General features: G+C 39.2%; 1 long non-coding RNA gene across 2 annotated transcripts; it reads right to left on the reverse strand.

Annotated features, from left to right (window-relative positions):
• Positions 1-17,935: 17,935 nt before the first annotated feature.
• On the reverse strand, positions 17,936-21,611 carry LOC127321099 (uncharacterized). 2 transcript variants are annotated; one of them, XR_007863850.1, is made up of 3 exons: positions 21,165-21,611; positions 19,401-19,779; positions 17,936-18,147 (listed from the first exon to the last, which is right to left on the reverse strand). It is a non-coding gene; the product is annotated as an uncharacterized lncRNA (long non-coding RNA). The 2 variants fall into 2 exon arrangements; XR_007863849.1 differs by having other exon boundaries at positions 19,401-21,611.
• Positions 21,612-27,885: the final 6,274 nt, after the last annotated feature.

Below are 27,885 nucleotides of genomic sequence, written 5' to 3' on the forward strand. Positions count from 1 at the left end.
CCAAAATATTTTACAACAGATATGCAAGGCATGCTGGTTTTGGAGTCAGAACTGGACAGCACAATGGTGCCAATCGATACCTATACTGCAACCGCCAAGGTCATTACGAGAGCACTGCAGAACCGACCGCCGTGATAAAACCACTAGTCGATGTGGTTGCCCTGCTGGTATTAGAGTAAAGAAGAAGGAAGATGATACTTATGTAATTGAGAATATAAAATTCGAACACAACCACCATATGATTCAAAGCCCCAGCATGATGAATTTCCTACATTCTCATAAAAATTTCGACCCTTCTTTGCTGGAATTTGTAAAGTTCCTGCAGTTTGAGAATGTATCTCATCGGATAATTTTGTCGATCCTATATTCATCGGTGGGAGGCGCGCAGTACTTAACATTTCATGGGCGCGACTTGCTAAACAGGTAAAAGCAACACTCTACCCTTTTTGCTCTTTTCAACTTAGAAATGAAAGTTGTTTGTGAACCTCAAATTCCCTTTATGATAACTCTGTACTTAACGTGTGAAAAAACATTCCTGTTACTGCATGTCTATCTTTCCATGTACTTTTGATTGTAGTATGGTTGTACTTCATGCTAAAAGCAATCTGTACTTTCCGTCCATATAATTGCAGGAAGGCAATAAATTCCCAAGAGGATATTAGGGATGACATTAATAAGCTTCTGTCTTACTTTGGAGAGATGAAAGCTTGCAACAAAGAGTTTTTCTTCGATTTTCAGCTTGATGATGAAAACCGTATAAAGAATATATTTTGGGCTCCTGCAAGCTGTAGGGGATCATACGAGGATTTTGGGGATTGCATAACATTTGATACAACATACAAAACAAACAGACACAGCATGCCCCTCGGAGTCTTTGTCGGAGTAAACCATCACCTGCAGTCCACTATTTTTGCTTGTGCTCTTGTCAGGGATGAAAGTGAAGACTCATTTTATTGGCTGTTCAGAACGTTCTTAAGGTGCATGAATGGGAAGCAGCCCACAATAATTTTAACAGTCATTTACGCACAATCTTTTGCATATTTCTGTGAGAACATATAGCATAGTAAATAATATTACATCTGAACCGAAATTCAAATTTGCCTGCTTCACTTATGTTCTGATTTCTAGACACCTTCTTTTTATTTACAGACCAATGCCCGTCCATGGCACAAGCAATCCCTCGTGTTTTCTTTAAAACACTGCATAAACTATGCCGATGGCATATGATGAAAAAATTCCACCTACACTTGTCGAGTCTGTACAAGAAGTATTTGACCTTCAAGGCTGAGTTTACAGCAATCCTGAATTGGCCACTCATGCCTACAGAATTTGAAAACGCTTGGCGAAATCTACTTGACAAATACAATCTGCACGATGATCCCATGATGTTGCAAACTGGGAAATCAGGGAGGAGTGGATCTCAGCCTATTTCAAGAACGTCTTCTGCGCAAGAATGACATCTACTCGGCGCTCAGAAAGCATGAATGCATCCCTAAAGCGTAGTCTGTTAAATGAGAAGCTCAGTCTGAACCGTTTTGCAGAACAAGATACCAAACTAATATTCCAAAGGAGACAGGCAGAAAATTTAAAGACATATGCAATACAGGTACTTAATTTAAAAAACATTTACTGCACATCTTGTGCTTCATGTTAGCATTCTTGTTATCTTTTCTTCATAAAAGATTAAAAAAAATGTGTTGTGTCCTCTTTTCAGTCAAAAACAAATAAGAGAACCCATTATGGATTTGAGCATCAATTCCAGCAACTTTATACGAAGACTGTTTTCAAAGAGTTGCAGGCTCTGCTGAAGAAAAGCACACTCTTCCGCATAAAACCAAACCCAGACTACCCTGAACTTGATGAGTACAATTATCTGGTGACCTATCACCAACCAACGACCGACTTTTCTTGGTCAAACCATCAGTTCAGAGTACTTGCAGATCCTATTGGAGGCGAATACAGGTGCGAGTGTCTGCTATGGGAACACACAGGTACAAAAAACATTATAAAAAAAACAAAAGAACAAGAACTTGTACTTCTGTTACCTAGTGACTTAAACTTCTGTTTCACCCATACTTGCACTTCTTACCGTTTCTAATGGTTTGAAACTTCATTTTATTACAACAGGACTGTTCTGCCTACATGTTTTATGCCTGCTGGACCACCTGAGGGTTGATAGAATTCCACTTAGTTACATACTAAGGAGGTACACTAATGGAGCGCGACATAGAGGAACTTTTGATAGGAGAGATTACAAGACACAAGCTTCTGATGGAACCTCGTATCTGTACCAGCAGAATGAAGTACTACAGCTGGCTATGAAAGTTGTTAGGAAAGCAACATGCTCAGAAGAACAGCGGGCAAGAGCAAAAGTTGGTCTGCAGTCACTGTATGACGAACTTGATGCAATGGGTTCGTCAACACCAGATAATGATGAAGATGGTTCAGGCCAGTGCCCAGATATTGATGAGTTTGAGCCTGAAGAAACTCACTTTTGGACAGAAAACCAACAGAAATATCCTGATTGTCCTAACCAGCAAGATGATCAGCCTGACAACGATGGTAACAGTATGCCGCAGAGGGTTATACTACCACCACCTAAGTCCAAAACTAAAGGAAGCAGGAATAAAGAACCTGGTGGCTCTAAACCTCTAGGAGCTATGAAGAAAAAGGTGCAGAAGACTGTAAAGAGGGAAGGGAAGAACACTTGCAGTATATGCAAGCTGAAAGCGGGACACAACTCTAGATCTTGTCCAAAAGATCCTAGAGTAATGAAACAACTTGCTATAAGTAAAATAAAAGCTCCGAGAAGAAAAATGTGTTCAGGGTGTAAAAAATATGGAACTGGCCACAACTCTCTTACTTGCCCTGTAAAAAATGGCTTGAACCTGAAGGGAAAATCGAAGAAGAAAGTGCTAACAAGAACACAACCAAAAAAGAAGCAAAAAGAAGAGGAAGAAGAAGAGGAAGAAGAAGAGGACGAGGAAGAGGAAGAGGAACAAGATGAAGAAGAAGAGGATGACGAGGGAGAGGAAGAAGAAGAAGAAGAAAAAGAAGAAGAAGAGGAAGAAGAAGAAGAAGAAGAAGAAGAAGATGATGATGATGACAAAGCGGAAGACGAGGATGAAGGAAATGAACCAACGCCACCAACACTAAGAAGGAGCACCAGAAATAAGTTAGCATAAAAAATAGAAATAAATTACAATATTGTAATTAAGTTTACTTCCCATTCAGTAGTGATCTGTAAAAATGGAAAAAATGATCTTGGTTTACTCCATTCAGTAATTTGTTTACTACTATCAAAAGTCTTTACATCAAGAACATCAAGAAAAACAAGAAGATAAACTAGGAAGTATGATATACATTGATATGAAGTACGAGGTTACTCAAATAGGAAGTTCGTAGTGTGTTAAAAATTACAAAAAATATACAACAAAAATAAAGACCTGGGTAAGCCCGAGACATCAAGTTCTAGCATGAGTTATATAAGAAATTACAAAGCTGACATCGAATGGCAGTACAACACGGAAAATTTGATATACGAAGTACACTAATTTATCTTACAGGTAACAAAACAAAAAGGAAATTCATTGATGAACGACAAAAAGGAAGTACAAAATAGTTGCAATAGGAAGTACAAGGTTGCACACAAAAGAAGTACAAGTCCCATCCCCCGCAAAAAAACTACACACATACCGGCATGCTTACTGGGCCAGAAAGCCCGAATGGGCCGTTAACTAGCCTGTCAGTTAAAGAAGTACATCCTCAAAACAAAACAAAACAAAAGACCAGCAAAAAAGAAAACATATCACACAAGATAGGAAGTACATAACTAAAGTACAAGTAAGTACAAGCTTAATTTAGACGAAATAAAAAAGAAAGAATTGTATATATATAACAGATGGATCTGCATGAATACAAGTAAGTACAACAAGTTTACATTCTTGAAACTCCATTAAGAAGTTCATATCATAGCTTTCGTTTTGTAGGGGATACAGAGGAGGATTAAGAAAAAATAGAAGAGGACCAGGAAGTACAAGAGTATAAACAAAAGAAGTACAACTGGAAAAACACAAAAGTACTAGCTTCGAATCTTCAACTACAGAAAAAAATACATATCGCAAATTATTATATGGGAAAATACAGAAGAAGTACAAAAACTAAAATCTGCAGGAAGTACAACACTTCACTAAAAAAAAGACACACAAAGGCTAATTGAAAAAAGGAAGAACAAAGATATGTATTGTAAGAAGTACAGGATAACATCAGTGAAACAGTACAAGCTTACTCAGTAACAAGTACATGATTGATTAGTATGAAGTACACTAATGTTCCAGTACAAAATGAAAAATACTGATGTTCCAATAGGTCAAACTATATTAAATTACAAATATGAATATCAAATTCAAATTATATACGAATATGAAAATTATGTTCCTATGACATCTGGCTAAGCATCATAATAAGCTCTTCTCCTTGGGTAGACAACACAAAATGTGGAGAAAGGCATTGAATTTCCACTGGCAGATCATGTAGAGGAACCTTGTTGTTGACATGGAACACAGTTGAGTACAAATACTCTGCCTTCCAATCATCAACGCGAGGCTGCATAAAATAAACAGAAAAAGCAAGAATTATGAAAAAAGAAAAATACAGAAATATAAGAAAAAATTACTTCATCTATGAAGATTAAAACATACATCATCATCTGCAATGTCCAGAACGACTTGGTCACCATCAAAAGAAGATGCAAACTTCAAACAGTAGTAGCCACACTGGTTGAAACCCTGCTTGGGGACGTGCACATAGTTCGGCTTCTTTGAAACATTGTTCCAATTGGGATGACCACTTTTGGCATAATGTTGTTTGCCATAAACTCCTTCCATGACTAAGGTCAACCTTCGAGCCTGTTTTAACATTGAAATAAAAAAGGAATAACATTAAGCAAAGGGATATTTAACCTTAAAAAAATGTCAGAAAATCAAGCAGAAAATTATTAGAACATACAATCTCCTTGACATCTGCAGCATGGAACGAACTCCGAGAAAGTTCTTTGTGGCTACTCCAATCAAACGAATCGAGAACATCAAAGGTTGCATGATACTTGTTCATGACATACAAGACATGATGCTTCTGTTGTGAACCAGGCATCGTCTTACAGTAGGGCATGATGATCTGTTATTAAAAAGTACATCAAAAATAAAATAAAAACATGTGCACAAGTGAAAAAAAATACAAAAAAAGGAAGAACATAGTTAAAACTCAGCAGAAGTGCAGGCAGGTTAGGGCATCAAAGTTTTTATTGAATGTATTACCAGATTTGCAGTCAAGAGATTCTCTGCTGGTTTCAAATAGTCTTGGAAACTCTGCACAGCCCTTACAACATCAAAGTTCTTGCTCACAGTCATGCCGTCCATTTCTAGCAAATACTACACAGAAAAGATTATAGTTAAAAATGTTATGACTATTCAACAAATAACAACTAGCTTATAAAAAGAAAGAAGAGAAACTATATTATTCACCGTAAGAAAGTAGGGAGACAATAGGACACGCGTTCCAGAAGCAAAGACATGATTCTGGGTGGGATCCTCCTTCCACTGGTAGATAATATAGCTCATCATTTCACCCTCTAACTCCCCAAGATCTCCAAAGGCCTTAGCCAATTCATTGCCGGTAAATAATGATTCAATATCATCGCCAAACGTATCCTTCCCATGGACAAATCTACAGTAATTGACACTGTATAGACACAAAAAACAAAAATCATTACAGAGGGGAAAAACAGGTCAAAAAAGAAAAGAAAAAGTTCAAGGAAAAAACATGTGGTCAAAAGGATCATAAAAAGACATCATACCTTCCATATTTTTCGACTCCATGCTTGCTCAGCATGAAGTCCTTAAGCAGCCTTGCATTTTTAAGCTGATTGAACTCACCAGGCTTTAAAATCTCTACAGGTCCACTCCACTTCTTGGGTCTTCTTGGAGCCCTCTTTGTAGTCGTGATATTAGCCGAGTCGACCGAAGGATCCTTTCTCTTCTTAACAGGAGTAAGTACCTTTCCAGACCTAGTCTTTGGGGTAACAAAGTCATCATCAGAGGATATAACTTCAGCATCCACAACTGTCTTTTCAATAACAGTAGCCTTCCCAAGAACATCAGCCAGCTTATTCTTCAGAGAATCAAAGGATTTGTTGTCAGTTCTCTTCACAGAATCATCATCTTGACTACTGATGTTAACGACATCAGCTTCAGGGACAAAGGTCTGAGTCTGGCTATCGAAAAGACAGAAATTCTCTTCATCAAGATCAAGAGATTCACCTACAAACAAAAAGTCAGTTGTAAACTTTTTAAAAAATGTATCTGAAACTTATTAAAAATTAACTTTGAATCCAAAAAAAAAAAAAAAAAGGAAGTACAAGAAAAAACTGTAAAAACAGAGAAGTACAAGAAAATTAAACAAGAAGTACAACAGATATATATTAGAAGTACAGAAAGTAGAAAGAGGAAGTAAATGCAGGAAGCCTACATGAAAAAAGAAACGAACAGGTGAAGAACATGATATGCAAAAAAAAAGTACTAACCTGGATGATACCCAAACAAACCCACCAGATCCACTTCAAAAATTCCACACGTCGACCAGCTAAAGAGCATGGTTTTCTTTATGTTAGGAATGTCCTTGCATGTAAATTCTGTAAGCGACCTACCATTCCAAGACCCAACGGTATGTAACATAAAGAAACCACAGTCCCAACTGCAGAAAAAACAAGATACATCATGACAAGAAAGGACATATAAATGATGTGCAAAAATTATAGATTAAAAAAATAACACATGTCTCACGCATTGTCCTGCTGCGGTGTACACAAGTACTCTGTCTTCAAGTCATCAATAGTAAGTGGACTGAGAGGGTCTTGCATGTCCTGGGAAGCATCTGCCCAAAGCTGCTTTATATTCTTCGTCATCTTGTTGAACATGAACCATCCAGTAGGATCTTTGCATGTATACAAAGAATCAATATACTGGAAAGATCTATCCCTCAGATTCAGCGTAACCACAGCGTAATGTCCAACCGCATCTCTAGATTTTGGAGGATCAAAAGTTGGAAAAACAACCTATAAAAATGGACAATTAATATATAAGAAAGGCATCAGGCAGTAAAATTTATATTATACAAACAAATTTAAAAAGTTTACTCACAATATCATGCCTGTCCATACGCTCAAGTCCAGATTCAGTAAACCAAGACCTCACATTTTTGTCAAAGGATCCGTTCCATATCTTACGCTGAAATGTAAGTAACAGACTTCAAATACCAGGGGAAAAAAGATAGGTAAGTAACAAAACTACATCATAAATGTCTGCAACTTACACAAACCCAGAAAGGAACAATAAGCTTGCTGGTGCCCTTGTATTTCTCCCTCATCAGGTGAATGCCAATTTCAGCTACAGTACTTGATAGCATCCCACGCAGGTTAAATGATTCCGAAACATCCTTAACAGTAGCTTTGCAAAATTTATTACGAAACATCACCTTATTCCTGAAAAATAATAATAAAATAATATTTAATTAAACATGTCAATATGAGAAAGAGTTGCCATAAGAATTGTTGCATAAAAAAAATAATATCAACTTACGCTACTTCATCACTGCTTTTTACTTTTGTAACAGAATAGAAAAACTTGTCAATACTTTCTCGAAGTTTTGCAGAATAATTGCGGTACTGAGAGGCTGCAGAAACAAAAGAAATTAAAACATCACGACCTTAAAAAAGGATAAACATAAAATGATATGATTCAAAGATTATAAAAAAAAATACAGGTTGAAGTGCACAGACTAGAGAAGTACAGGACTACACAGAAAAGAAGTGCAGGTCCATGTGCAAAGAAGTACAAGCTGAAAAAAGTAGAACTAAGTGTACTCAACTACCTAAGTTGTGGGAAGTACAAACACAATTGCCAGGGAAGTACAGGAGCAGAAAATTCATGACAATATATCTGCAAAGCTGCAATCCTTTTCGTGCAAAAGGATGTACATGTAAGGAAGTACAAGCAAGGTAAACAGAAAAGTACATGTAACGTCAAGGTAAAAAACAGAAAGTGAAACAGGAAGTACAAGCAAATCTGCACACTTCTTTTCTATGTTTCCAGAACACAAACTTAATAGACAAAGAAACTGAATTTTTTATTTTACAACCCAGGTCCGATAACAAGAACATACATAATCTAACGATATTTTGTTCAAGGTAGTTTACATTCCCCACATCCCCAACACTTGCAAAGCACACCACACAAAAGCAACAAACAAAAGCAAATCAAACTACCAAAGCATGAACTTTACGAGGTCTTGCCTAAATCTTGAGATGTCGGAGCTGGCTCCTCAGTTTGTTCAGCAGCATTGTCCTCCTGCCTAGAAGGCGAAGCAGCAAATAAAGTGCTTGCTGGCACAAGTTGCGAAACCAAAGGTGAAGGCTCTCGGTCAGGAGCAACAGCAGAAGGGGGCGCGTCAACTTTATAAGTATCTGCTTCAGCATTAAGAGTAGCAGTGACAACATCACTCTTGGTAACTTCAGGAATAACAGGAGCAATGGTAACATCAGCTGTAGCAGGAGCATGGACAGAACCAGTATTCAGTCCTTCACCAGTATGAGGACACTTAACACCATCAGGAGCTTCCTGCTCATCAAGAGTTTCAGCACCGTCCTTGCCAGACCAGAGATCATCCATGGCATCCACAAAATTCTCCTTGTCATCCTGACGTACATCCGTAACAGTATTCTCAGCCTCCAAATCATCACATGGAGGAGTATCAGCAGCAGGCAAATCTTCATTGGTAGTAGCCTGCATAAAAATAAAATAGAAATAAAGTCATTACAAAAAAAATTGAAAAAAGAAAGCATAAGACAAACATAAAAGAAAAGAAGTTCAGCTTTGCATCTAAAAAGAAGATCAAAATAAAAATACAGAAAATCTCACATCTCCAAGAGATGAACCGGAAGCATCGGCGACAGTACGTGTACGGGGACGCACAGCAGCACAGCATGGGGGAAACCAACAGAAGAAATGAAGAAGCAATGGCAGAATGCATCAGCATCATTCATGGCCTTCAAATATGCCTCAGCTTTTTCCTCATATGGTTTGCAACGAGCATCCTGGGATGCCTTGAACAGGCACAAACCCTGTCGCATGTGAACAATGCTAGTCTGAAAGTGCACAATGTTTGCAGCCTCCAAATCAAGGGTATCCTTTGCTGCAACTTCATTAAAACAAAGTTCAGGAGGCAAGAAGCCAGCAGTGTAGCTCAGTCGCTTGGCAGATGTAGGTATTTGAAGAGACAAATCATATGCTTTTGAAAGGAGAGCTTTAATATCCCCACAAACATTAACAGTCAAAGACTCCGCTGGAGCACATTGCCCATCCAGAGCAGATCCACTCCTACTACCTGCCAAAAAAGGTCTAGAAGACTGAAAAGCTGCAAGAGAAGAGCTACTCCTCTTCGAAGGAGTCAAACGACCACCAGTCATTCTAGGTACATAATCAAAGAACACAATATCACCACGTGATTTCCACTGCAAACGCACATGAAGATAAAACAATGTTAAAATCAAAAGTTGCATGAAACAAAAATAAAAAAAAACAAGAATAAAAGAAGAAAGTGGACTCACCGGTAACTTGCCATAAATCCACGAAGAAGGCTTCCAGTCACCTTCCTTAATACAGTCAAGATCAGAAAGCTTCAAAAGATTGGAAGGGTTCATGAAAAGTGCACGAGGTGTGCGTTTATCCCTAGGATTTAGCTTCCTGTGGTCAATGCAGTCAAGATACATGAGAAGAGGAGCAATGGCACAGCCAGGAATAGCAGCCCAATCTGATTTTGATGCCTGCCAGTCCAAAACAGCTTTCCTAAGCTCATCAACTACAAGCTGGCACAAGTTAAAATCCTTAAGCTTGAGGATATCAAAATCTTCAACCATTGCGGCTTCCCTTGAAACACGAGTAGTATAGCCAGGGCAGATAAATTTGTTATAAAGAACAAGACCGAAAACCTTCAAAGCCAAAGCATCATTGGCTGGGTCTTTCACAAGATTTGCAAGTAACCTCCTAAGATCCTTCGTCTCAATTTGCTTATTCCTGGCATAACCTAACTCAGCCTTTAACCTCATCAAAGCATCATCATGGATACTATCTGAAGGCCTAGGAGGTGAATTCTCGCCAAAAGGAAGCGCAAACAACTTGTGAATTGCATCAGCATTGATCTGAATAATCTTGGTACCATCTCCAAGATCCAAATTCATCGTGACAGGATCGATATTGTACATCAGAAAGGACATAAGACGTCGATTGATGTTTGTTCTTATCTTGAAATCCCCAATATGACCCAATCCAGCTTCACGAACCAACAGCTTGTGTCTTTCCTCAAGCAAACCAAAGCAGAGAGTTAATTCCTTCAAAGAGCACCTGGCAACAGTATTAAACCGCTCCTTTTCATCATCAACCACAGCAGAAGGTTCTGCCTGCCCTCTCCTCCTCTTAACAACCTTATACAAAATTTAAAAGAACATTACATGCATGAGATAGAATCACAAACAGATAATTACAAACAGTACACTGATAAAAAAGAAGTACAAGAGAAGGAACACTTGAAGTACAAGTTATTCAAATGAGGAAGTACTAGCACCAAAAAAAAAGAGACCATACATATAAACAACTAGAGGAGGCATATAATAAATATGAAAAAAAAGAGAAGTACAAGAGAAAGAACACTTGAAGTACAAGTTATTCAAATGAGGAAGTACTAGCACCAAGAAAAAGAAAGACCATACATATAAACAACTAGAGGAGGCATATAATAAATATGAAAAGAAAGGGAAGTACAAGAGAAGGAACACTTGAAGTACAAGTTATTCAAATGAGGAAGTACTAGCACAAAAAAAAAAGACCATACATATAAACAACTAGAGGAGGCATATAATAAATATGAAAAGAAAGGGAAGTACAAGAGAAGGAACACTTGAAGTACAAGTTATTCAAATGAGGAAGTACTAGCACAAAAAAAAGACCATAAATATAAACAACTAGAGGAGGCATATAATAAATATGAAAAGAAAGGGAAGTACAAGAGAAGGAACACTTGAAGTACAAGTTATTCAAATGAGGGAGTACTAGCACAAAAAAAAAGACCATACATATAAACAACTAGAGGAGGCATATAATAAATATGAAAAGAAAGGGAAGTACAAGAGAAGGAACACTTGAAGTACAAGTTATTCAAATGAGGAAGTACTAGCACAAAAAAAAAGACCATAAATATAAACAACTAGAGGAGGCATATAATAAATATGAAAAGAAAGGGAAGTACAAGAGAAGGAACACTTGAAGTACAAGTTATTCAAATGAGGGAGTACTAGCACCAAGAAAAAGAAAGACCATACATATAAACAACTAGAGGAGGCATATAATAATATATGAAAAAAACAGGAGATAACCTTAGGAATGTCATCATCAGAAACCTGATGATCCTCAGCCACAAAATCCTCATCTTCTTTAAAACAAACAGTTTTCTTTCTCTTAGGAGCAGATTTTTTCACCGTCTTAGGATTCACCTTCGGCTTATCAACAACACTCTTACCACCAGTAGCATCAGCAGGCTTTTCCTTCTTAAAAGCAGAAACCTACAGATACAAAATTATCAAGTAATTAGAAAAGATACAGAGATATCAGGTAAGTTGATAAAAACTAAAATGAAGTGAGATGAGCCTGCTTCCACCTTAGATTTAGCTTGCTTCCCCTTAGCAATAACACCAAGAGGGCTAGCTTTCTGCATATTTAGAATACGTGGGCTTTGCCGTGTGCTACCATCAACACTAGACACAGCAGAGACACGAGGACTTCTGCGGGGGGTACCAGCTATACCAGCATCAGCCATCCTCTTCTTTCGGACAACACCCCTTTTCCTGTGCGTGGTAACAGGACTGCTAGGAACAACAAGGGACAAATTAATATCAGACGCGTATGCACTCGGGATCAACATGAGCCGCCACATCAGCATCTGCATCAGACGCAGGAGCAGCATCTGCATTATCATCATGGGACGCTGCATCAGCATCTGCATCAGACGCAGAAGCAGACTCGGGATCAACATGAGCGGCCACATCAGCATCTGCATCAGACGCAGGAGCAGACTCAGGATCAACATGAGCCGCCACACTATCATCAATAGTCGCATCGCTATCATCAGGAGGAGCCTCGCTATCATCATGAGCCACCTTGCTCCTCCGTTCCGTACGACTTGCTTCGGGAACAACAGAATATGCTTCTGCGTCATTAGCCGCATTGCTCCTCCGTTCCCTACGATGGTAAGCTATGGGACCAACATTAGATGCTCCTGCATCATGAATCGCCTTGCTCTTTCGTTCCCTAGCACACACAATTTTCTGTGCAACCCTTTCTTCCTCAGCAGCAAGCTAGGCTGGAACATCTTCTATCTGAGTAACTGGCTCAGTGCCGTCAACATCCTGAGTAGGAGTTAACGACAACTCCAAAGAACCTATATCACCTTCACCTTGCTCAGAACCATCATGAGCAGACATTCGATCTCCATCTCCATAAGTCTCTTCTACAGAAGCAAGTACATCAGTGATATCCTTGTCAGTAGTTTCAGTTTGCAAATCTGCATCTGCATTAAAGAAAAAGAAACAAATTAATTACAACAGCAATGAAAAAAATATATTTAATTTCCTAAAATGGTAAAATAAAAGGTAAGGAAGTCCAACAATACATATCAGATAAGTGCAATGCAATTAACTGCATTATTTGTAACTAAAAACAAGGGAAGTACAACTGCTACAAATAGAATACACAGTCTTATTTCTCTTAAGAGCATATATTTTAGTTGTCTTATGATTCACATATCAAAAGCAGAACAAGCATGACAATACAAAAATCACAAAAAAACAAGACAATGAGCACACAAACAGGGATCATATTAAAAATGATTACCAGATGTAGAAGAGCTTTTCGTAACCTCATCCTCACTCCTAACCCTCACAGTAACATCAGGGAAAACGATAGGAATACCGGCAGCGAGACTTAGTTTGCCATCCATGGCAAACAATTTCGCTTTCTTAATAACTGTAACTTCACCTAAAAAAAGAAATGGGTTTAGACATAGTAAAATGAACAATATAAGATGATAAGTAGAATAGAAACAATCATAACAAGAAAAATGCAAAACAAAACTAGGAGAGAGCAGTACTAAAAATAAAGAACTACAAATAAGAACATACACATGAATCTGGAAAAGAAGTACATGTACTAACATCAGATAAGTACATGTACATGTAGAAACAAAAACAGAAAAAATTAGGAGAATTTCCATTGTCAAAATAACACAAAACAAAAAAAAGTAAAACTAAACTGCAGTATATGCAACTAAACAAGGGAAGTACAACTGGTACATATAAATAAGTACATGTAACAACAGCACATGACCGAATATACAAGTAGAAAACAAAACCAAAACCAATTAGAATAATTTCTGTTGTCAGATAACACACATCCATGAGTAAAAAAATAACTGCAGTATATGAAACTAAACAAGGGAAGTATAACTTGTACCAACAAGTAAGTACATATATGAATACCAGATAAGTATATTTATATGGAGAATGACTGCACAAGCAACGCAAGAATTAACATTGTATAAACTAGTTCGAGATCTAAAGGGAAGCACAACAAGCATGAGGAAACAAAAAAAAAGCATGCAGACAATTTTGCCACAATTAAGTACCACAAAACAAAAACGAAACATAAAATTACCTTGGGTTTCCTGAGGCAGTGGGGATTTCGGGGCAGGATCCATGACTAAAAAAAATAAAATCGACCTCTCCCAGTCAACGCGGAGATCAGAAGCACATGAACACGAACCCTGCAACCAACCACACATCAAAAAGCAAAAATCAAAACGAATTAGTCCAAGGAGAATGCAGCAGACAAACAAGAAGACACGCTGCGCGATACAAAAGGAAAGAACAAACAAGATCTACAAGCAGGAAACCCTAAGCTATGAACAGTAACCCCTAATCCGGAACCCAACCTCACGAGAGCATTCGCGGGAGAAAATTTGAGGGGCCGGAGAAGGATAGACGGAATAGAAGTACCGCGCGAGATAGGGAGGGGCGCGGAGAAGTTGATCGTACCGGAAGAAAGCAGCGGCTCCGTCGCCGCAACCGCGCAGCAGTTCCTCTCTGCGACGAGAGACGAGGAAAGCGAAGAGAGAGTGGGGAAGGTGGAGTTACGCCGTGCGGACAGTGCGGAACGGCTGCACAACTTGCAGTTATGATGCAAGAGACGCATACGGACGCCACCGGGCCACAATTAAATGGGCCGAAAATACCAATTCATAACAAATCGGGCCCAGAAAAGCCCAACTGGGCCGTTACCTGGCCTGTCAAACAAATAAGTACAGCCTCAAACAAAAAACAAAGGGCAGCAAAAAGGAAATACAAAGCATAAACGATAAGGAAGTACAGGATACAAGTACAAGTAAGTACAACCTTAATTTACAAGAATACAATTAATAAAATATATATCATAGATGACTCTGCAGCAAATAGAAGTACAGGCTTGAAAAAAAAGTACAAAAACTCATAATATTAAATTATAAAAAGAAATACATCAAATAGAATATCCCATGTAGGATAAAGTGAAGAAGCAGCAAGTACCGAATAAAACTAATAGAAGTACAAGCTCACAACAAAAGAAAAGTACAAACTATGAATCTTGAATTCCAATAACAAAATTACAAAAGGGAAGTACGAGAGTATAGGCATAAGTAGTACAGAAGTAAGGGCTACGAAGTACAACTTATATATCTTGATCTGTAGTAACAAAATATATAATAGATTTTATTCGGTACTACTTATGTATGGGGGGGGGAACCCCCCCCCCCCCCCCCTCCCCCACCAGGAAGTACAAGAGTAGAGGAACAAAGAAGTACATAAGTAAGAGCTACAAAAGTACACCCTATAAAATCTTGATCTCCAGTAACAAAATATATATCAGATTTTATTTATGGGGGGGGGGGGAACCCCCCCCCAACCCCCCCACCCTCTCACAAGGAAGTACTAGAATAGAGGCACAAGAAGTACATAAGTAAGAGATACGAAGTACACATTACAAAAAAAAGGAGCATGAACTACGAAGTACAAACATATGAATCTTGATCTTCAACAACAATCAAGATGAACAACCCGGAAGTACAGTTATTGATGGACGGGAAGTACCGCAGTATAAAGAAAAGAAGTACAAGCTCTAAATTCTTGAGTTCCATAAGAATAATAAACCTTTAGTTGCGTGAAAAATGACAACAAACATGATATACTGTAACGAAAATAAAAAAAGTACATGTTTGTTCACAATAAAATAAAATGAAATTTATTAAGGATAAACTCGAATACCGGATTACATTATAAAACTATATAAAACTAAAGGAATATATTTCGGATAAATTCATAAGGAAAACTAATCAAACTACTTTAAGGTATTCACCAATCCCTGCCACGTTTCTTCTCGGAACGTTTGTAAAGAGAAAAAAATCCTCTCTCGAAAACATCCAAACGCTTATACACCTCGTAGGTCACATATGCATCCCTCGCAGCATATAAAATATGTTCAGGTGGGAGAGGAGGCGCATTAGCCCACATGCTATGCTCCGTCGTACCAAATCCATCTTTCATCTTCATGTAAAATGGATCTATAATGGCTGCAGCAACATCTTTCAGACCTTGAGTCCTCTTCTTGTTGTCCGGGTCTCTCCAAATCATCTGGATGTCCTTGATATTATGGATATAAAATTGAGAACGACCAAGAACATTACGATCTTCAGCAGTGCAGAATCCAGCGAATGTGTACCGGTACCCATATAGGAAATTATACAACTTCTCACTCCTTTCATCAGCATGGCAAACGTGGTACACCAAAACTTCAGTGCCCACACAAAGTTGGATGACAGCGGCCTTCTTCGGATTAATGCTGGATCCTCTAAGCCTGTCATACTCAACATCTATCCCCACAATCTTCCTTTCAGAAGCATCAAGGGTAGATTCAATTGAAGTAAGCCATGCCTCTACTCTGGATGCCGTGTTGGTGTACAACACATTCATCTCGGTTGTGCCATGGCAAGGGAGTTTGTATTCGTGGGAGAAGGGAGTTTTGGCCATTGGGAGACGATAGAAAAAGAAGAAAGATCTGATCAAGTTTATGGCTGCGCTCAATGAGAAAGGAACACTTATATAGGCGTGAACAGAAATAGAGAAAAACGTGCATAGAAGATAAACATTATCTGATAGAAGTATAGCTAGACCGCCCGAGAAGTACGGGCGCGGATACGAAGAAGATCACTATACAAACCACCAGCAAAGTTATCCATCCGCACAGCTAACAAATAAAAACACACAAAAAAGCAATGGATAAGATACACCTTATATAGAAAAACATGTAAATCGCAACGGAAAACAAAGAAATAACAAACTACATAGAGCAGAAGTACAACCTCGCTACACTGAAAAGTTCAGTTTGCAACATAGATGATCGGTCGGTTTGACGAACAGGTCGGAAAAAAAATCGAAACAAACAAACTATATATGAGTATATCTGGAATTAATAACGATATAACACCTACTATAACTCTATCAAAACAATAATTCACGAAAAAAATGATGAACTCATAACCACCCGCATGATCCGACGGCAAACGGAACGCAAACCTGCCAACGGATTCGATCGCGAATTCCAGATCGACTTTTAGTAATTCAATGAGCATTATAGTATGAATTTGACGGCTAGAAACAAATCAATTTAACAGAAACACAAACAAAAAAGCGAAAACGACTAGAAATCGATGAACTGACAACGGCGGAACCGCTCTCCACGGGCAACTACCGAATCAGCGATTCTAGCAAAATTGCAACCAGATTAAACATTTGATTCACTAATATATGCATACTGGTGCTAATGGAACTCGAATTCCATGTTAAAAACGACGATCCAGACGCCAATTTGGATTCGCGGAATAAGTACGCAACGGACATGCCGGCGGATCAATCCGATTCAAAAACTTGTTAAATCTTGTAAAAGTTGTAATGCGTGCGTGCGGATTGGTGTATACTAGCTAGAAAATATAATTACGACACTAGAAAACAACAAACAGATCGATTTCGGGACAGAAACATCGATTCCATGAAGAACACATAGAAGTACGAACGCACACTGCAAAAAAGTTCCGAGGCAGTACAAGCTCGTGTCCAGAGAAGTACGTATCGGTGCTCAGAATATTATTCTGCAACTGGTTGCAGAATAGTGCTGCTATATATATATATATATATATATATATATATATATATATATATATATATATATATATATATATATATATATAGAGAGAGAGAGAGAGAGAGAGAGAGAGAGAGAGAGAGAGACGCGCTATTTGACTCCCTGGGGCAGAATATTATTCTGCACCCCGCCAGACTTCCGTCCGAAACCGCGCCACCCCACTAGCCCACTAGCCCACGCGCTAAAGCGATGTAAAGTTATGTCGCATGCGATGGTTGGTTGGTTCGCCCGCTCGTGCAACTCAAAATGAGACGTAAGAAGTTTGCATGCGACATAAGAAACTTATTATGAGCCCACCACCCCGACTCAGTTCACATGCAAATGATGCAAGAATTTTGACCGCTGACATAAGTAATCCCAAGGACAACGTAAAAGTGTAAAACATGAACAAGCCCACTACTCATTCCATGTGCGACATTCAGCTACACCCCAGCGTTTTTTATGGCATGTTCTGAGATGACAATATAGATTCACTGGAAAAAATTGTCATCGTGATTACACACGCATATCGTGCTGTAGAAGGCTGAATGTGTGACAAAATCACGCCAAGGCCAAATGCTACCATGCATTCAAAGTCAATGGTACTTAAAAACTCAGTGAACTCAGTGATTTACATGGAATGAATAGTATGTACGGAATTCAAATTAGTGATACTTGCTCACACATGAGCCATGTTAAATTTGGACAAAAGAAACTATATAATGCCATCCATGTTAACTTCATATCACTTGTTCACGGCCGACTTGTTTCACATCAGCAGCTGCACAAAATGGAACTCATTTAAAACTTTAATGTTCAACAGAAGGAAAAATACGAAGCATCCGGTGGAACAAATACAAATGGTAAATTATGGAACATAAGATTGCGCCATGTAAGAATATTGGCATGCATGGTCTAGTGTGCCATAAAAAATGGAACATAAGATTGCGCCATGTAATAATATTGGCATGCATGGTCTAGTGTTCCATAAAAAATGGAACATAAGATTGGGCCATGTACATGCATAGTCTAGCGTGCCATAAAAATTGGAACATAAGAACTATGTACCCACATCGCCTGTTGGCCCAAGGTAAGAATTATCTGCATGCCTTGACATGCCCATATAATTATGAAACATAAGAATTAATGGCATGGTGGCATGTCTGCCTAATATGACACCATCTAATAATAACCAGTATGGCTTCATGTGTCACAAAATGACAAGTAAGAAAACTAACATATTCCCATTCTCCAAATGTTGCCATTAAGCATTTTTCAGTGGCATTAGGAATAAATAAAATGCTTTAATAAATGGGTTACATTTGATATATACTCAAAATAGTTTGCTGAGGATCTGGGTAATGAAACACGATGAAATTCAATCTCACAGTCTCATCCTAAATCAACCTAATCTACAATGGAATTAACATGGTGGTTTGTTTAGTGCGCAACACAACAATATGGCAAAATCCAAGCTTCAGTTTGAAAAAGTAGATAAATATCGAAATCTGCTATGAGCACAGGTACAACTAAATCAGTAATCAATTAATGGAAAATCTTATGATCTTGAATAAATGAGGTTATAAGCTTCTAAACTTGTGCAGAAACTGCCAGGTTAGCATATTCTTTATTTCGCCAAGAAAATGGACAATGATGTGCACATGAGCATAATGTACAGCAGTTGTTTCTTGCATATTGTGAAGGAAATGCAGACAAACTAATTTAAGCAGCCTCTAATTAGCATTGATAATTAAAACAAGAACTAGAGCTGAACATCTACTTGCAGCCTCAATTCTTTGCGCTCCAAACAAATTCAGCAAAAAAGCAACCCAAATTGTAACTTCCTACAGTAAATCTAAAACGTTGCAATGCCACTCTTCCTCATAGTTGTTGGAGCCAGGGCCAGAAAGTTGGAGTCCGGGGTAATCAGTGGATCCACCTCTCCGATTGGGGACGAAATCTAACTAAAATCTAACAAATAAACAACATAATGCTGCACGATGGAAAAAGAAAAGATTAATCGCCACACTGTACCTTCAGTTCGAAGCCCACCTGCGTGCTATGCCCACGGCAGTGCTGGGGCTGCCCTTGCTCACCACGACGCCGATGCAACCCAGCGCCGCCCGCAGCCACCAAACGCCCAGCCGCCCGACATCACGCTATATTAGCTCCTCACGCCGCGGAGTCCACAACAGCGCTGCCACTTGTGTAGGTACCAACACCGTCCGTCGCTCACCAAGCCTCAAGCCCGCCATATCCCCAGCTGTCGCCGCTCACTCCTTGCCACGAACCCCAGCTGCAGCCACTTGCCGGTTGCCGCCCGCCGCGATCTCCAGCTACAACCGCTCACCTCTGCCGTAATCCCCAGCTTCAGCCACTAGCCAGCCCCCGAAATCCCATCTGCAGCTGCCTGCTGCAATCGCCAGGCAGTCAATGCCTAGAATACAGTCCGCGATATAACAATATAACAAACTCAAGATAATGTTTTTACTGGCAGCATTTACTTTCTTGAAGCAAAAATAGAGCATAGAGCATCATAATACCAATTTATGCATTCCATGTTAAAGATTTAAGAAACTTTTCAGATACGGCATAAGAATAAGAAGTTGCTTGATTACCACTACTTCTCTCTAGCTGACAAATGTAGACAAAACCAGTAGAACACTGGACCTCCATGGAAGGAGCAGATACCGCAAATGGAAAAAATAAAATAAAATTTTGTGTTTGAGCTAGGCCAATACAAATCAATAGCAAACTTTTATTAAGGGAACATTGGACTCGATTAACTGATGATTGGTACCAAATAGCTAGTCCGTACTTAAATAACATCTATGAAAGAACAAAACCAAAAGGTTACATGACAAAAAAATTGCAGTCAAAGAGCGTCATTATAATACGAACATGCAACAAATTAGCTAAATCCTTATAAAAGGACCTGCCAGATCAACACTTCCCATACACATTATTCCTGGAAAAACAAAGGAGGATTAGATCTAAATTGGACCAAAAATCAGGGTAGCAATTCTAAGACAACTACACAGACCATGTCTCCAAGGAAAAGAATTTATGTGACCTTTTGAAACTAGCTAAAGACAGGGCAAACAAACGTTTAACTATTCCCCAAAAACAATATTACAAGGAGTGATCCACTGAAACTTGGAAAGGTATATCAATTACAATGAGAGAAGATGTAGAATAAATATTTGTAGATATGTGGATGCTTTCAACGGAAACATACGAATGAATCCAAACCACCACTACACAGTACACACAGTATCTACCTAAATTTATTTTCTTGCAAAGATGATTTTTCGGTTGAACATGTATAAAGATAAATTATTACACTGTCATAATTACCATCTGCTGTGTTGGAATAAATGTAATTCGAGGTGTGTTCATCTGTTTGTGCAATGTGTGTATGGAGCGAGTTGCTGAAAAAAAAGGATGACGTGGAGTATAATAGCATTGACCTATGGAGACATTGTGGCTTGATGCAACAATAATCATTTTTTCAAACTCAGAATTGCTTGAAGTTTCAAAGCTGTATATTGCATACCCAAAAATCAAAATTAGTTCTGCTATTGCTCAACTGAAGTAGTTTTGGTAAATCTTATCAAGACTGGACATCATCAAAGAGTTTCTAGATTCCCGTATCTATGGACAAAAGCTATCATTACGGTGGTTCTGTAATCTATTCAAGAGAGGGAAACAAATTACCAGCTAAGTTGAGCTAACGTTGACTGTCTCCACAAGAACATGACATAAGTTGCTGATTCAGGAGAGTGTTCCATATTATACCTTGACGTCCACGAGCGGACGGAGCCAGGATACCAAATACACACGCAACGCCGCCCCCAGGACGCAAGCCGCGCCGACCACCCACCAGGCCAGATAATTTCGACGGATCTGGAGGTTGGGGCAACTCGCCGCGTTGCAGGCCACCCACCACGCCAGGGAGCCCCCGCATTGGCCACTCGCCGGGGTGCAGATCACCCACCATACCGCAAAGCCTCGCGCAACCGCGACTGCCTTGATGTTGCCGCCGGCCGACGAGGCCGCACCCGCGCCATCCGAAGACTCCGTCGTGAAGCCTCTAACAGCGCCGCCTCCCTCCCACGATCCAGCCGCCGGCCGACGAGAATACCCTCAGATGCCGCACGATCGCCATCGAAAGCTCCGCTCGCCTTCAGAACCGCTCGCCGCTTTCTCTCCCGATTGGAATAGGTCGAGAAGCAGCGGGGAGTGGATAGCTCACCCCGATTAGAGAAAGAAACCGCCAAAAAAAAAGGGAAAAAATTTATGTCGACCGAGAGTGGCTAGAGCCAAGTCAGCTAACCGACCGATCTGGCTGGGTCGTTTGGTCGGGGAGCAGAATTACTTATTCTACACCCAGGGTGTCTAATAGAGTTTCTATATATATATATATATATATATATAGAGGTCTGCTATTCTCGAACCGGTTCGAGAATAACTATTCTCGAACCCTTTCTAAACTTCCGTTTCTTTTATATGTGAACTTCTCGACGGAACACTGGAATTCCCTGATTTGACGGATAGTGTTTTGAGGATGATTTTCTAACCGTATATCGGATTGATGCATATGATATAGCGTTGGAAAAGTATGGAAATTGCGCAACTTTTTCATTCATAAGTTGTTCCCAAATTCTTCATGGTTCAAAAATAATTTCCAATATACTAAACTCTATTTCGCGGTATTCACAGTTTTCGTACAGTATTTTGGCTGCTATTCTATAACCATTCGTCGGATTTATGCATGTGATATACCGTAAAAAACGTATGGAAATTGCGCATATTTCTTATTCATATTGTTTCCCCAAATTTTTTATGGTTTAGGAGCAGTTTTAGAAATACTCAAATCTGTTTTCGCGAACTTCTTCAATTTCGTACTATTTTTTGCGCTATTTTCAAACCGTTAGCCAGATTGAGGTGTGTGATATACCAGTGGAAACGTGTGGAAAATGCGCAAATTTTTCGTACTGAACAATTTTCCAAATTATTAACAGTTTAAAAGTAATTTTATAAATACTAAAAATAGTGATGGTCGCCGGCACGCAAACGGTTTGAAATTAACACACCATCGGTAGCCGGGAGAGGCGGGCCGACATGTTGTTGTGAAATTACACTCATATTGGTGTTAACTACTCAAGGAGGGGATCAATTTGGTCACTCAGAGCTCGTATGGCCGAATTTTGCACGTAGGATTTCCGCCCGGTAAAAATAGAGTATGTGAACAACCCCCTAGATGCAAATGAACTTCGCAACAAGTGTAAGTGAACTTCCGGTCCTGAATTATGATATACTGCACATAGGATTTCCGCTTGTAAAAATAGAGTACGTGAACTACCTCCTACATGCTCATATAAAAGCATGATCTACTGCATGTTCTGATGCATTCCCTCAGAAGTTCCTCTCTGTAGGCAAAGTTGTGTAAAGTTGCAAACTTCTCTGTATTGTGTTTGGAGCTTAGAATTCCAGTACGCTCTGCTTTGGCTACTGCCTCCTTTCTTTCTTATTTTTTGTGCAAAAAATATTAGCATGTAAATTTTATAGTGAACTTTCTTAAGCTCTAAGTGTGGATTTACGTTTTGCTATTTACTGTTGGAGAGTGAATTTCTGATACAGAGCTTGTTTAATTAACCTCTTTTATTTGTTAAATATTTAAATCTTCTACTACAGACTTGCTCTAAAGAACAACATGGACTATTGGCTCGAGAATTTTGTCGACAAAAAATCAAACTTCCAGTGTTGTAGTTGGACAGTAAAATAAATGGAGTGGAAATAAACTTCTAATAAAAGGCGAACTGCCCGTACATGCTAAATGAATTTCATGACAAAGACCAAGTTTTTGGACTGAAAAAGTGAACTCACGGTTTTCATAAAATGAACTGTTTCCATGTTGTACAGTGATCCACTTACATTCGCTCGCGATGTTGGCAAACCACCAATAGGCCAAGAGAGAAAAAAAATAACATGAAACAAATCCGGTTCACACCACTGATCTAATTTCTCAAGCAAAACAACAAATTGACCTCTCTAAACTACTTGCTCTCTGGACTTCACAAATCTGCCCTCCCGAACTTCACACCTCCGGCACGCCAAGGGCAAAGCATGCTCCCACAAGGCACATCTGCGCTGTAAAAGGTGAACTCCTGAGTGCATAAGGCAGGGGCGGATTGCACTTGTTCGAGTTTGCAGCACCGCCTGTTGATCAGCAGCGGCGAGCTCACAGGACAATGGACATCTTTCTTATCCCAAACTATCACCATCCCACACCAAACTGCAATATGAAAAGAACAACATCAGGTTGATTACCACCGTACAAAAAATATATGCTGGTAAACCAAATATTGTATTTGCTATTATAAGAGAAATTGGAAATGTCATTTCATCTATCCCAAACTGGATAATATCAAGCTTGTATCAGATCTCACTTAGGCATTATAGAACAAAAAGAAATTGAGTGACATAGAAGGGAACTTGACAATAAAAGGTGAAGTGCACTTAGTAGCAAAATCGAAGACTGAAATTATTGCAGGCGCAGCGCAAGTCGCCAGAATAAAATCGCCAACAGATCAACACTACCATTATGAATAATGTGAACTATACTAGTCCATACTTAGGTTGGACAACCAAACTTGCATTTTAAATAAAAGCGAACTTCACAGTCTATGAAACAATAAATTTCCAAACAAAAATGAGTAAACTTCATATGTAAACTAGGTGAAATTGTTTTATGTGCTGCAATCATCTAACATTTGCTCAAATACAAAGCTAGCAAACAATCTTCATGTGAAAATTCACACAAGTTCAGACCAGTCAGTGTGCACTTGTATTATTTCAGAGGAAGTGACAGAAAGATCAAAACGAACCTTGACCGTAAATGCGGACGGAGTGCACTCCCTGACTATATAAAGCTGAACTGTCTGGAGAAAAGAGACAAAATTCCTTGCAGTCAGTTTCCAGCAGGGATGATCCTGAAGGGCTACACCTAGCTAGAAGCAGAGCTAGAAGAAAATAACAACATATAACTAGGAGCTCACTTTAATTACTTATACTGTAATAATGCCATGTTTTGGGGTGGACTTCTGCCGCGGAAGGTGTACTCCCCATTGGAGCTACTTGAATGCTGGGGGAGGTGCAGGTTGACTTCCCAGCAACACACACACTAGAGTGCCAGGGGGTGCGGTCGCATGCTGGACTCCAGGACTGTCGAGGATACGCGAGTGAACCCCCAGTGTAGCTGCATATCTACACATGGAGCTTTACACTGTCAAAAGGAAAAGAAAAAAGTCCATCTAGCAAGAATATCTAAACTAAAGTAGCAGCAGATGTGAACTTCACGAAATTAGGAGAAATGAACTCCACGGATTAGGAAAAGTGGGCTCTTTATCTCTGCATCTTTATACCTGTTATGCACTTGTGCTCGGGTGCTTCATCCAAACGCAGTGACTTGCAGTGACAACCGCTGGAGGCCGCCGGAAGAACTCCTAGCTCTTTGCAATGCTGCTTGTGGGAACTGTGTTGATAGTTAAGTCATATAAAAAAGAAAACTTCACATATAAGAAAAGGTGTACTGCGCCAATCAAGTAATGTGAACTTCAAAAAAGAAATTTCACAGATCTTATCGGCATAAAAATCACAAAAATAGCTCATCCACAAGCAACAATGCATTTTCTAGATTAACATGAATTATTCATTCTAGTAGTGTACTGCTATTGTGAAACAACTACACTTGAAGTAAATGAACAATGTACTGCATGTGTAGTTCTCTTGTCTCTAATTTATAATGAATTTGGATGCACCAGAATGTGAACAAGAGTGAACTTTTGTTCTTCATGTACTGAACCCGTCCAGAACACAGAGTGAACTTCTTTAGAAGGTGCATGAATTTTTTTTCAATAATAGGAGAAATAGTTCTTCCCTTTAAAGCAAATTAGGGCATAAATTTCGCTTACCTTCACAGCACGTTCAGAGAATCCTCGGGGGAGTGTTCGGACACGCGCTCGGGCAAGTCCAGCTGTTCTTCACTGTTCACGGTGGTGTGGACTCTTGACGCCCACATGGTGGACTTCCCGGTGGGCCGCACGACGCAGATGGAAGCGCTGGTAATCGATCATGCGCATCACTGGAGAGCACAGGATGCCACGCTCCATTGAGGTCTGGAGATGGAGGTCTGGAGCGTGCCTCGTAGGAGTTCGGAACATCACTTCTGTTCTGCACCCTCGAGCTCTGCAATAGCAAACTGTCACATTGTGAGAAAGTGAACTTCCACACAAAAAATTGTGTGACCTTGCCAACAAAATAATGGACACGACGAACTCCCGGGGAAAAAACATGTGAACTTCATGCATAGATAAAATGAACTAACCAGCTGAAATATATGCAGTTTGTCCGAGTATGTAATCTCTGCATATTTTACATATACAAAGTGTGAACTTTCAAGTGCATATAAATTGAACTTCACGACAAAAGAAATAAAAACTACATGTGCGGCCTAATCGAACTATTTTTTCAATCCAAACTGAACATCCACTAATAAATGAACATCCACTAGTAGCGATGAGGAGCATCACTGCGGCGAGGAGACCTAGCGCAGGCTCCGGTGGACTCCAGCAGCGGGCATTTGAACCAAGTGAGCTTCTGAAAGAAGTTGAGGTGAACTTCCAAAGTATTTTTTCCATAAAAAATGGAGCTCACATATGTACAAATTGAACTTCCTGAAATTAAAGTTTTAGAATTCACCCAAATACACAATGTGTACTACCCAAATTCGTCTAATAAAGTGGACTCACATGTAAAAGGAAATGGAATATCAGTGACTAACAAAGTGCACACCCCAAGATCAGCAGATTTTTTTAAACACAAATTAACTTTCCAAACAAATAAACTCCTAAAAAATGAACTTCAACGACCGACGAAGTGCACTTCTCGACAAATTGGACAGTGTCTGCAAAACTGGGCATTTCACTAGCGTGTATTGGGCAATACCGTGGCTGGCAATATAGACACATATGCGTGCCTTCTTCCTAGGCCATTATGCTTAGTCTATGCGTGTTTGTTGCAGAAAATCACAGTGAAGCCATTCTTATATTTCGAGATACTAGAGAAATTAACAACATGGTAGTGACATGGAAGTTCAAAGGCGGCAAAGTATTAGCAAAGTCTGGAGCAGATGATAATGAAATGAACTTCAGCGCGTTAAAAATGAAATGAAATGCACATTTTTACATCAAAAGTCTCAAAAATACACAGAATCTGTGGACAGTGTTTTTTCCAGATGACCATGTAGCATGAATATTCTATCTAGCAGCAATGTATAAAACGAAAATAGCAGTAAATGTGAACTCCGTGAATTAAAAGAAGTGAGCTTCACAAACTTCACAAATAACGAACCACTGTAGCTTAACTAGTTAAATTCCATGAACTTTTACTACCGCATGTCACTTCACACTTTAACAAACCGTTGTTGCTTTAACTAGTGAACTTCCTATTTTCCACTTTTTTTTACAGTAAATAGAACTTCTATTGCGGTCAAATCAAAGTGGGTGTACACTGCACTGTTTCTCACATTCAGTGTCCTCCATCATCATTTCATACCATTATATACATCCGTATATGCACTTGGTTTTACTAACACACTGGTTTATGAAATGGGTGTATGAAGCAATGGCTTATTGGGAGACAAACTAAGAAGGAAAAAGGAAATGACAAACCTGAGTTGGACAACCGTGGGCTACCATGAATTGTAATTAACTCTAGCTTGTGTTGGACTTCTTTTTAACTGCAGTCTATGATTTTTTAACTGGACTTGTCATGTTTTTTAACGAGCTTCTAGCTCTGCCAGAGTGAAATCTCTGATAGCATATAACAATTTATTGACAAAGGAAACTGAACTTCAGCAACGGACAATGTGCACTTCAGGACCAAAACTAAAACTTGAGAATATGCACTTCAGTGAGAATTGCAAGATGTTCTACAGAAGTTCTTAACTAATTCCATGTAAATAAGGCTTAGTTTGGCAACAAAGTTTTTCTAAAACTAAAGTATTACAAAACTAAAGTATTTCACTGCACAACAGAAGAATACTGCAGTTTCTTAAAACCGAAGTATTCCTCAGGTTTGACAAAAAATGCAAGGCGTTTGAGAAGTGCTGTTTTACTGTAAGAATACTGCAGTTTCTTAAAACCGAAGTATTCCTCGTTGACTTGACATTGCCACCAATAATATTCCTGTTAGACACTCCGCAGAATCATAAATAATATAACCTCACTAGGATTAGCACATGTTAACACAACTAGCTAGTTAAATAGTGGATCACTATAGCATTCGAATTTAGTCGTGCCTAGCTGGGCTAGCTACATAGAACAACTAATGACCGTTTGCAAGCATACATGAAACTAGGAACGGACAACAAATAGAATATCTGGGGTCTCAATTACCTTTTGATGCTGGGATCCTCCATCTGAACTTCTAATGGACTCCACCGGCCGGATAACAA

The sequence above is a fragment of the Lolium perenne genome, chromosome 2, assembly GCF_019359855.2.
Source record: "Lolium perenne isolate Kyuss_39 chromosome 2, Kyuss_2.0, whole genome shotgun sequence".
NCBI lineage: Eukaryota > Viridiplantae > Streptophyta > Magnoliopsida > Poales > Poaceae > Lolium > Lolium perenne.